Source organism: Castanea sativa, chromosome 10, assembly GCF_040712315.1.
Source record: "Castanea sativa cultivar Marrone di Chiusa Pesio chromosome 10, ASM4071231v1".
NCBI lineage: Eukaryota > Viridiplantae > Streptophyta > Magnoliopsida > Fagales > Fagaceae > Castanea > Castanea sativa.
The window spans coordinates 8,082,682-8,096,588 of NC_134022.1; positions in this window are offsets into that span (position 1 = coordinate 8,082,682).

The window sequence follows — 13,907 nt, forward strand, 5'->3', positions numbered from 1 at the left end:
ACTAGGGGACCCGGGCTCCACCTGAGTCCGTCTCTGATATGAATCAACCACTTATTATAATTGTCGTGGTAAATAGTGTGAGAAAGGGTGAGGTGGTAGAATTTTTTGTGTGGCTTTAGGCCGAGAGGCCACCAGCTTTAATGCACTAATTATATAAAAGTGGCAAAAAATAATAAAAATTGTGTGAAATGTCTTTTGACTCTTTTTGATATTTTATTCACGGTTGACATAAAGAAAATTCCAAAAGGGGCTATTAAAGTAAAGTAATATATTACTTATATGTTAATAGGATAAATCAAAGGATTTCCACCAAGACTCTTTAGATCATATGAAAACAATGTTATTTTTTACTAGGGAAAACTCTAAAGGTGCCTATTACGAAATTTATAATACAGTAAATGGAAGTCAAATTATGCCAAAGAGCTTTAGACTTAATTTGGCAACTTCCGGTATTTTTAAGGGAGAAGTCATGATAATTATTTTGATGATATTTTTTTAAAGAAATATTTATTTTGTAGAGAAATTATACAATATTTTAGAATTTAATTAGTAGGTTTTATCATGAATTTAATTAGTGGAATCTATTATGATGTGAGAGAAAAGAGTATAATTTTTTTTTTGTTCTTCAGAAAAGAGGAGAGAGTATACCACTATTATACTTTCGGAATATTATATATAATTACTCATATTGATCTAAAGACTTTAAATTTTAAACAAGATTATTCAAAAATAAAAATAATATTATAATCATTAAATTCCAAAAGTATATATATATAAACAAAGTCAATAACTTTTGGCAATCCTAATGGGATTTCCATTAACTCTCAAACTTCAAGAGTTGTTGAAGAAGAAATGGGCTTCCATTAGCAGCAGTAGTGGTAGTTGGCACAAACAATATAATTTAAGCTAAATTATAGTTTCTAATTATTAATATAAGTTCGTGAACAAACTCAAGCTTGTTCAACAACCCCAAAAAAAAAAAAAAAAAATCGAGCTTGAACATGTAAACTTGTTTTAATAAACTTAACTCTATCTTGTATTCAAAATAAAATCTTTTGTATTTAAAAATCTTAAATTTTTAGTACTTGACTTGGCTCAGCTTATGTATTACATCCTTAATTTTGAATGTTTTTCAAAAACATGCATCATGGATTCATGGTAAATACTTTGCCCATGTTTACTTATATTTTAAAGATTAATTTTTTTAGACTAATTCAGTGGCGGCTCCAGGAATGTTTCTCAGGGTGTTCCTGGCTAGTGGCGGCTCCAGGAATGTTTCTTAGGATGATCTTGGCAGAGACAAACTCAGGATTTGAACTTAAGGGGGGCTCGAAGCGAAATGGTCAATTTCATACTAAGGTCATTTAAGTTTAGTTAAGAAGAAAAAAAATGATATATTTGAGTACCAATCAATCCTAATGTACCTTTTAGAGTTATCACTTTATATATATATTATATTTAATTTGTTTATAAATTAGAACCCACTTTTTATTTATTTATTTAAGAGCTTTTAAAAGATGTAAATTCATATAATCTATTTTTAAGCCATAAATTCATATATGTATTGTGTGTTTGGCATGACTTAATTTTGCCAGATTATTTTACTATTTAGTTTATTTTTGCTACTATTCAAGGGTCTTTCTGTACTTTTTGGTACTATTCATGGGTCTCACTGTATTATTTTCAACTAATTCTTACATTTATCTACAGTACTTTTTATAAAAAAAATTTCAATTTTAACAAAATAAGCGTATCACAAACAAACCTCTAGCTTAATAATATATTACACAAGATACATTTTGATTTCTATCCCAGCTCATTAATATGAAAAACAAAATAGATAAAAGGTAGGAAAAAGAAAGATGTGGAGAAGTGTCCCACGTGTAGAGTAGATGGACTCTTGGACAAATTACAATGGTAAAAACCACATGTGTGTCTTACATTTTTGACCAAAAACTTAAAAGTAGATATAGGGAAAGTAAAAAAACCTCTTGAGAAAACAAAGAGACAGTGGGCTGGTGGAGAAATTGAAGTAGAAGAAAGAAAATAATGGAGGAAGATTTCAGCAAACTAGTGGAGAAATCTAAGCCAAAGAAAAAAAAAATAGAGGAGGATTTTTGTTGTTCAAACAACAGACATCATCAACCATAACAATATGATAGTCCAAGCAAAAAGAACTGAAGAAGCATAAAGGATTTAGGTAAAAAAAGACGGTTGTTGGAGGAAGAATAAGAGTTGAGAGAGTGAAATTGGGGGAGAGAAATTTAAATGGGTAAAATTGGGAATTTGTGATTTCTATTTTGTTATTTTAGATTTGTGGTATGATTATATTATGTATTTTTTTGTTTAGACCAAAATTTTTTTTCTATTCGAAGGTTTTTCTTGTTACGGGTTGTTGACTATTGTCATCTCTTTGGGCTGATTTGATGAAATTTTGATGATGGGGGCCTAGATTTTGGAGAGGGGGGGGGGGGGGGGGGCCAGTTGTATGTGAGTATCTAACTTGAGGGTGTTTCTAATTATTTTTTAGGGTGTTCCTAATTATATTTTAAGGGTATATAAATAAAAAATTTAAATTATTATTATTATATATATATATATATTTTTCAGGTCTGGGTGTTCCTGAACGTGGCGCTGCCACTGGACTAATTCTATTGCCCGTATAAAAAGTAAAGAGTACGTGAAGTGTGAAAGTCTTTTAAATTATGGGTAGTAACATATTCTTAAAACATTTAAAATTAAGATATTTTTGTAATAAAAAAAAAAGCGAAATTAACAAGCAAGAAAACACAGAGTAATAGTTTACCAAAGAAAATATTTTTGTCCAAACATATACAATCATAATATTAAAGAGAAAATATCAATACAAAAAATCTTACTATCTAAAGAAATTTTAAACAAAGAATAAAATTATATACACAACATTTTCTGTAACAATTAAATTGGCAAGTTTTTATTGATTCTCATGTGAGTCTGCCACAAACACCACTTTATTATTTGTCATAAATAATTTTCCACCTCAACATATATGAAATATATTGTGAGAATTCTTGTGACCCAATGTTGCTAAAGAAAATAGCAGCTCCCAAACAAAATAGTAATCTTCTCCAATTCACATATGAAACTGAAAAGGAAAAATTAATGGCAAAAAAAGATAGAAAATATGAAGAAAAAATCTCTCTCTCTCTCCAAACACAAGGTCTTAGAGTCCAACCCTACTTCTTGGAATTCAATTGATAGTAAAAGGTAAACTATGCTTTTTATTCGTCTTTAAGTTATTGCTTTTCTACCAAGTCTTTTGAGACAAATGTTTACCCACCATTTGTTTTAAAGACACCCGTAAATTACCTACTACAAAAATGGATGTGCCTATAAATTATTTTAGGATCACAATTTTTACCTCATATTTTTTCACAACTATTTTATATGGCAAATAATGACTTATTGTCCATTACTTTCATACATCCACTATTTTTTTTTTTTTTTTTGCCACTCAAAATTAACTATATAATAGTTGTGGCAAATAGTGTAGGAAAGGGTGTGGTCCTAGAATTTTTTGTGTGGCTTTAGGAATTAGGACAAGAGGCCACCAGCTTTAATTCACTAATTATATAAAAGTGACAAAAAAGTTATAAAAAAATGGCTAAAATGCAAAACTCACATTCTAAGTTTCACCATTTTTCATTTTAGTCTTATAAGTTTAGATTTTGTTATTTTAATCTTCTAAGTTTCATTTCTTCTCAATTAAGTCTTCCATTAACGTGCTGTTAGTTTCTACCGTTAACTTTTATTTATTCTTTATTTTTTTTTAATTCTTAATTTTAGAAAAAAAAAAACTTAATTAAAAAAAAGCTTAATGATAAATCACCTGTTCAAGAATAAATTGTTTCAGCGCTCTAACCTTCAAACCTCTACGAATGATTCCTTGGACAGTAGGAAAATGAGGATCATCGCACGAAGTGTTCAAGAATAAATTGTTTTTCAAACCTTCAAACTTGTTCACGAAGTGTTCAACTTCAAATTAACCTGTTCTAATAATAAATTGTTTTTTCACTAGATATCAAATTCTCAATGCATTCATAATACCTTCTATGGCGTCAACAAATGGACAAGCACAATCATAAGTCAGGCATATCTTATAATTGGAGACAATGCAATGATGGGGAATTGGATTGCAACGGTAATATTAATATACCAGATCTCGAAGTGATTTATTTGGCATTGCACACCCCTTTCAGATCCCTCTTTCTCATTCTTAGTTTCTCACATCAGGTATTGGCTTCTTTTTTATTTTATTTTAATTAAGGTTTTTATTTTTCTAAAATTAAGAAATAAATAAAAATATAAAATTAAATAAAAGTTAACAGCAGAAACTAACAACACATTAACGAATGACTTAATTGGAAATGAATAAAACTTAGAGAACTAAAATGACAAAATCCAAACTTATAGGACTAAAATGAAAAATTGTGAAATTTAGAGGGTGAATTTTGCATTTTGGCCAAAAAAAATATTGTGTGAAGTGATGTTTTTTTGACATTTTATTCATGGTTGACATAAAGAAAACTCCAAAAGGGGCTATTTAAGTAAAGTAATATATTACTTATATTTTAATAGGATAAATCAAATGATTTCCACCAAGACTATTTAGATTATATCATATGAAAACAATGCCATTCTTTATAGGGAAAACTCTAAAGGTGCCTATTACAAAATTTATAATACAGTCAAAGGAAGTCAAATTACGCTAAGATATTTAGAGTTAATTTGTTTCCTTTTGGTATTTTTAAGGGAGATGTCATATAAATTATCTTGATAATATATTTGTTTTAAAGAAATATTTATTTTGAAGGGAAATTATATAATATTTTGGAATTTAATTAGTAGACTTTATTGTTAATTTAATTAGTGGAACAATTATAATGTTAGAGGGGAGAATACATTTTTTTTTTAAGAAAAGAGGAGAGAGTACATCATTATTATGCTTTGAAATATTATATATAATGACTCATATTATTGAAGAATTTAAATACTTTAAATTTTATACAAGATTATTAAAAAACAAAATAATTCTATAATCATTAAATTCCAGAAGTATATGTATATGTATATGTATATATATACATATACATATACATATATAACGAAGTCAATAACTTTTGGCAATCCTAAGATTTTAAAGTGAAAGGAAAGTTAAGATTATTGATGTATGAATAAAATTGTCACAACAGGGTAAGGCCCACACAATACGTGGAATCCATATGTAAGACTTTAGGGTGTGCTTGGATACCACTTATTTTGTTGAAATTGAAAAATTTATGAGCTTTTTGGTAGACTTGTTTAAACACATATTTTTAGTTTTTAAATAATATTACACGCATTTTCACATATTTTTTCACCCACACGTATTTCCAAAAAAATTGAAAACTATTGTTTAAACACACGTACCAAACGAGCTCTTATTGCTGAAAGTATTGTAGATAAAGATAAAAGTTAGTTGAAATAGTACAGTAGAACTCATAAATAGTACCAAAAAGTACAGTGAGATTTATTAACAAAAATAAGCTGAATAGTGAAATAATTTTAATTTATAATTCCTTCCCAAAGCACGCTTACGAGAATTCTTCTCTCGTGATGTGAAGGACCGCATGCTAGTGCTAGCATGTATATACACTCTTATTAATATTTAAGGTCCTTAACGATGACCTTTTGTCAATTTTCTTTAGCTGACTACCCATTATTGGATGTTGCCTCTTCGCAATGCCTTTATAGGTTTGCTTGTCTTTCCTTTAGTCTTCTAAGTGAGATAAAAAAATAAAGGGTAAATTACGTATTTGGTCCCTATTCTATACACCATATTTCAATTTGATCCCTAACATTTTAATTGTGTCAATTTGGTCCCTAACCTTTCTTTACCGTGTCAATTTACTCCTTACAGTTATTTTTTGGATGAAAATTAATGACATGTCTAATGGCCAAAATAAAAAATTAGTTTCTGTTGATGTGATAATAAACTAAAATTTTATTTTGGCTATTTGCTATGTAAACAATTTTCATCTAATATATAATGGCAAAGGCTAAATTGACACAACATTAAAAGGTTAAGGACCAAATTGACACAATTGAAAGATTAAAGACCAAATTGAAATATGGTGTAAAGGCTAGGGACTAAATATGTAGTTTACCCAAAAATAAAATTTGGTGGATAAGCTGATCACGAGTTCTATGACACTACAAGAACTTCACCGAGTTGAAAACAATTTCTAGTACTAATATAATAATATCAAGCGAAGAAATAACAATGTTCTTGCAGGGTAGGATTTGACTAACTTACCGTCCTACTTCATATTGTGAAAATTAACTGAAAACAATGCAAAAAATAAAAAATATATTTTCTGATATTAATGTTGAAGTATTAAAAGAAAAAAATTCAAATTAAGAGAGTGATCTTCAAGTCTATGACCTACATTATTGACTGTTAATGTTTTGAATACTGTTTCAGGCCATGTTTCAATTTGTCAATTGGATCGAAATATTTTGGTAACAATCTCTTTTAGCTTACCATTTTGGAGTTACAGACTTACAGCTGAAGCTTTATACTATGAGGACGTTTGGATAGCGCATTTGCACGTCCACGTCCACGTCTACATCTGGCCTCTTTTTTTTTTTTTTTTTTTTTCCTCAAGCGCGTCTGTCACTATTCATTGGCCATGAACAGTGATTTTAGGCCAATGAACAGTAATTTTTGGCATAAACAGTACTTTTTACACATTTAAAAATTATTTTGCTACAGTGTTTTCAGTTTTCAGTTTTCAACAATAAGTTCTATCCAAACACACTCTATATTACAAAATGTCTATACCTATGTTTACATCACATGGGATTATGAGTAAAGAAAAAATAATGACATGCTTAATATCATCATTACATAATATAAGTACATAACATGTCATATATGAGTACATAAAAAATATATATTAATGAAGAAAAAAAAAACCATGTCATATGACTCATATGTGGTGTACACCCAAAAACCACAATTTAATTTCAATTCCTTATTTGAATTTGTATATATAGTTGTCTTTTATTTTGGGCATGTATGTTTGGTATGCTATAATAGGTCATGTAATAAAATGTTATTCATTTGGAATAACTATTCGGTTGTTTAGTTAGATATTTATTACATGAAACAACTATTCCTCTCTAAAAGAAATATAATAGTTCCTAAATAACTATTTATCTCTAAATGTAGTAGCTATTCCTTAATATTGTAAGACTAACTTAATTATTAAGTTTCGTTCAATGTCCCATATGATAACATACATGTGATATTAGAGGTTTAATAAGGAGTTAACTGCATATCCTTAACTATAGGTTAATGAGCCTAACCCAGCTGGATATGTAGTTAAATGAACATTGAACACCCAAGGCAAATTAATGAGCCCAACCCAGCTAGTCAGACTCAAAAAAAGGAAAATAGCAATGATAATAAATGTCACTTTTGTAATTTGTGCATAATAAATATAATTTTTTTTTCCAAAACTATAAAAATGTGGTCTTATTCTTAATTCACATCCAAACGTATTAATAGGAATAGTTATTCCATTATGTCACATTTTATTTTATTCTTAGTAATATGAATTATCATTATTAACATAATTATCATCCAGTGTACCAATCACATTCTTAGTCTTGCTTTATTTTTATAATTTTAATTAAATTAACGTCATAAAAGGTCTTTTTTTTTTATAGACGTAAAATTCAAAATCATTGGGCCATTGATAGAGTTTACCTAGAGTAAAATTAACTTAATAATTGTGTATTTCTAGTCCAATAAGTACACTTTTATTATAAGTGACATAAGGAAATATGGACATCAACTTGTCATGATCATTTCTAAGACACAACTTATATATGGCATATGAAAAAAGATGACACAGAGTATCAATTGATATTTTGCTTTAAAGAACGATGTATTATGAAGTATGAACGCATGTTTTTCTAGAAAAAAAGAAAAGAAATAGAACACGTGTATTGAGATATTTAATGGAGATTGTCCAGTTGATTATCTCCCTAACACTAGAGAGTACACACAACTAATGCATGCGAAGCTCATCTCTCTCTCTCTCTCTCTCTCTCATGTCCACTAGAAGTCTAGAATATTGTCGAATCTAATTGAAATTTTCTTAACCAAAAGATAAGTTTCAATATTATACACACGATACATAGTATTGAGATATATAATCAATACATAATATTGATATGAAACATGCATGGCGATAATTCAATTTTAATTAAAAGTTCCAAAACATAAGTTTAGTACCAAACCCATTATTTTATTTGGATGAATTACACCTCTCTCTCTCTCTCTCTCTTTATTTTAAAGATCTTGCAAAACGACACTCCTCTTAAATTATAGACAAACTGCTTTTAAAGTTTGTATAAATGTAACAAATTAATCCATGCTATTTCACTTCTTGTTTTTCTTTTTTAAACAAAATATTCCTCTAAAAAATTTCTACTCATTTATATAAATCTCAATCGGGAATTGTCATTTCCTCCATAACCTTAAGGGAGAATTGTCCATAATTTAGTTACACTTTATATATATATATATATAGAGAGAGAGAGAGAGAGATGGTCAATTGGTAAGGAAAAATGATGTACTTTTTAAAATTTTTTAATGCGCACTAGAAAATTGTCTAATCTGATTAGACTTTTCTTAACCAAAACAAAGGATAGCATGAAAGGGAACTCCCCCAGCAAGATCTAAAAATTGATTTTTTGGTGTGAAGTGTGAACACAAATGGCTACTACTATTTTCTTCTCCACGTGTGGCTTCACTAATACGAAATACATACGTATTAATGGCGTGGGAGAAAGCAAGCATTAAGCTTTTCAATTCCCTCCATTGTTGCTAATCTATTTGACCTTGGCCTCTTGGCCTTTTCCCTGTTTCTTTTGTGGGTCTCATTTCAATTTAACTATGATTACTTAACAATGGCAATATGGCATAATTACTAGGAATGCACCCTAAATACAATTTGAGATTTCAGTTTAAGATCTCCAATGCAATAATTAGGACATCCATTTGACTCAAGTTGTAAATTTGTAGCAATAATTATAATCCCAAGTTCAATGACAAATTAATAAGAGACTGTTTTGCTGTTCATGCATAATCACGATACCTTTTGGAAGCCATAGAATATCAATTTGATGAACTGTCCAAAATGATCACTGTATCATTCACATGCCTTCTTTTTTTCTTTTTCTTTTTTGATTTCTGGGTCATTGCGTTAACTCGTTCGGAGTGCCATGGTTGTCGTCACCCAACACATTAAATCTGTTACCAAACCCTCTGTTCCGAATGTAATAACTATGCATCCTTTTTTCCACCTCAATAGGGACCTCAATCCCCGTGCCATGATTGTCCCCACCTAAAAGATAAAATTCTTATTGAACCCATAGTTTTGACAATCTGATCGACCGGTCAAATTGGATTGGAATTAAGAATGGTATTAGACTATTAGCACAACAATTTCGCAAAAATACTTTTTTTTTTATGAACAATTTCGCAAAAAAAAAAAAAAAAATTGATATTGGTTTTTATTTAGATCTACTATTAACATATGTTTTTTACTTATTATTAACAACTTACTATTTAAATTTTGTGATGAAAATGTTGCATCTGTAACTTTTTTCTAGTATTAATTGGGAACTAATCATTAATTTTTTTTAAAAAAATCTAAAAATCAAAACTTTCATGGAAATAAGTGGAAGACCTATTGATCCGACGAGCCGCTCTCTAGTTTGAATGGTGGAGGTGGCATCTAGGATAATGAGTAACAATGTTGCAAGAATTGTAAAGTCATCGATGAACTCTCTCTCTTTCTCTCTCCACCACCTTAGGTTCTGATCTGTAATCACCATTCACTTTGCTCGATGGTCTCTGGTGCAACTTCACCATCTCTAAAGAATAAAGTTTAGCTTCAAACTGGTTTTAAGCTATTTCTTTCAACCTATTACATAACAATTTATAAGATTATTTATATGTATTATTTAAACAAAGTCACATAACTCATTCAAAAAGTCATACAATTAAAACTATATGTGAATGGTATTTTAACTGCCACAAAGTAGGTTAGAGGAATATAGCTTCAAACTAGTTTGGATCTGAACATTTTCCATCACTAAAGTAATCGGTCGGTGGAGCATTGTTTGGTTATAGATTCTGATGACTAGTTCAAGTATATGATATTATGATATCCCTCTCTTGGGTTTATTTATACATATTTATGTTTTTTTTAATAAATTGTGTATAATATCATTATGAGTTAGGTTTAAGTTACACATGATATAACTGGATGCGGTATTACAGAACTCCAAATCTTTTTATTGAAAAAGCATTTTGATGAATCAATTGTTGTATTACAAGATCTCCTTATACCTTTTATGGTTGCAAAATATCAAGATTATCAAAGAATAATAACTATCTAATTATAAAGTGTTTAAACTTAAAGTTATGTTTTTCTACATTTAAACTTATATACAAAACATGAATATGTGGATTAGATAGTTAACACATGATTAACACAAAATTTGAAATACGGATTAATAGTAATGGAAACATGTAATCCAACTATCATATTTTTAAAATATTTTTATAAAATTTATGGAATGTAATATCTCAAAGAATTACATTGGATGTAATATCATCCCAACCCTACTAGTATTTACTATTTACACTTTATCAGTATTTTCTTTCTACCTTATAAAAGTTTTGAAAGTTGCTTACTTTTTAAAATTTTTATTATTTTAATTAATTATTAAATTAATCATGATATCATCATATTTCAATCTTCGATCCAATCCCAGTCTAACCTTAAAACTTTTTTTTTTTCCAACACTAGCCTCAAAACCTTGAAACTCTTCATTTTTTTTATTCTTCTAACGGTTCAGTTTTCAAATTGTATTCAAACCCTTCTAGGTTGAACACTTGAACATAATAGAATAATGCTAAAGACACAATTATTTTCATCATCTTTTTCAAAACTTGCTAAAATGATAAGTTGGAAGCAACATCACTTATACACGAATCCACCATTACCATCATTTCTTTTTTACCAAATTAACATTAATTTTATGATGCATCAATCATAATAATCAAGTCAATAGTCGTTAAAAAAAGCTATGAAAACATTTATGTTCCTAAAGTCATTGATGGAACATATATTTATCCTTTTCGATATTGCAAGGACCTCAATCCTTCTCCTTCCTAACAAATTGAAGAGAGTAGAATTAACATTTTTATTTAATTATAAATCTAATAAATCTTTATCCAAAAATGAATTTTCTCAATTTCAAAGTTAATGGTCGTGGTTCCTTTTTCATCCCCCATACATTGGATAATTATAAATAATTATAAAGATGAATTTTTTAGGAGTGGCCGCAAGGTGTTGGCTAAAAGATTTGAACTAAAATCTTATGAATGACACGGGATCTAAAACCACAAGACTAATTCCATGAAATTTCTCCCATTCTGTTTAAATTTCTATAGTTTCTCTTTGTTCGAGGGAATAGATTTTTTTTTTCCTGTTCTTTTCAATGAATGGGCAAATGTACCGCCTGTGGAACCTCAATATCCACGGGTTTATTAGCTAAATGGCAATTGGCACATACAATACGGCCGGTTGCTTCGCGTGGATTTTCATAACCCTGCTGTGCAAAAATGGGATAGACATTTGAAATGGGTGCCCTAATCATTATTATGTTCACTAATCACTAATAATAGTGGAATCGCTGGCGCGGAGTCAAAAGTGAAGTGGATTATGACCCAACACCATTGATGAAACAATTCACTAAACTCACAATTCTAACCGGTTTTTATATTAAATCATATGATTTAGATCGGAAAACGGTAAGAACAAGCAAAATACGTGGATACGCCTTTAGAAGTTTCAGGGGAATGTTACTAACATGTAGGAATAATAATACCTAGTCTTTCTTTTGTTGACCTTCATTTCATTATCATTAAGATTAAGTAAAAAGTATAAAAAAATAGAGTCAAGATAGATCACTATCTATCACATATCCCTATTTCTCATTTTATCCAATCCTTACGTTACGTCTCTCGCTTGTCTCTGCGAAATAATGGGACGATAGTCTATTACATTATTGACAGGGGTAGGGGTTATTTCTACGGGGAAAGTCATCTCCAAGGAAGGAAAACAAAGTCACCTAAATGATAGCAATCCACGCCAACTTACAAATAATTACTTTAAAACTCCTTTGTAAATATTAATATCCAAATATAATTCTTCATTCCACTCACTAAAATAAAGGTTTTTTTTAAAAATATTTTATTCAACAACTTTGGATAACATTAGAAATAAAAATGTTTTCCAAAAAAGCTAGTGTGACTTCTTCAATCCACGCCTCTGTTTCTTTCTTCTACCCATTTTTCACTCCTTGCTAGTCTATGTAGTGCCATATTCCCCTCTTACAACATGAGAAAGGTTTCATAATCCATATTCTAAAAGCACTCAAATCCAGCTTTGATTTGCTTTGCTTCATCAATAAGATACACTCTAATAGGTATTAAAATTTGTATATATTCACAATAGACTTCCACTCACCCTAATAAATAAGCAATAAAAAAACTGATGATCTCAAGTGAATTATTGAGCCCACCCCAGGTAAAAAATTGTGATGATGACCACAAATGCGCAGTTACTAACCAAAAGCTTTTTTCCTCTATTCTCTCTTTGCTTGTTTCACTTCACATTTATCTTAGCATGACTAAAATTTATTGGATTCCCTGACTTGATTTTGACATTCCAAAGTTACAAATGGACAGTTGTAATAAGATGATCTCAAGTGAATTATTGATCCCACCCCAAGTAAAACAGTGTGAAGATGACCACAAATGCGCGATTACTTAACCAGAAGTTTTCTCTCATTTCTTGTTTCACTTCAAATTTTATGTTTGCATGACTTCTGCTTTATGGTTAATGGATTCTATGACTTGATTAATTAATTCTGACATTCCAAAGTTCCCAATTGTACAATAACAGTTGTAGAATAACACTAGCCCAACCCAAGACCTGGTGAAATGTGGGCCCAATTTGCTCAACTTGATAAATAGATCAGGATTTGAGCAATGTTAAAAACACAAAATTTCATAATATTTTTAACAACTTGTTTGGAGAAAAGCTGTTATTTATGTTAACATAACTTTTATATAGGATTATCATTGACATCACAAAAAATTAATTTTATAATATTTTGAACAATTTGATGGGAAAAACAGTGATTTATGTTAACTTGACTTTCATATGAGATTACCATTGACATCATGTAAACCAATTACTATATGGCAAACTTTAAAAACAAATTGTAAATCTTTTTTCTCACTAGATTATTATTTGAATTTCAAACCAGTCCCCATAATAAAGGTCTAGTTACTAACATTGTTGTCAATCAAATTGTAATACTAGATCAGAATTACCACATGTAAATAAGTCGAGCGGTACATATGCAGCTAATGTTCAATTTGGAAAAATATCTTTTATATTTTTTTGTCTAACAAACAACTAAACATGTTTAAATTTGGACTTGACAATTAAACAATTCAAAATTAAAATATAATAGTTTGTTTCTTAACACGCTTATAAATATGATCCTGTTAAGATTGGGGTTATCTAAGTTTGTTAATAAATGTATAAGATTTCAAAATATTACTTTTAATTTATTGATAGTATAAACCATCCATATTGTAGTAAAAATAACATGTGATTAACAGTACACGGTTGACCAATATAATTTTTGTAAGTCATAATGTAAATCAATCTATTTAATTAACTAAAATAATATATTCTTAATTATAATTCAATTATTATAATTTTTCA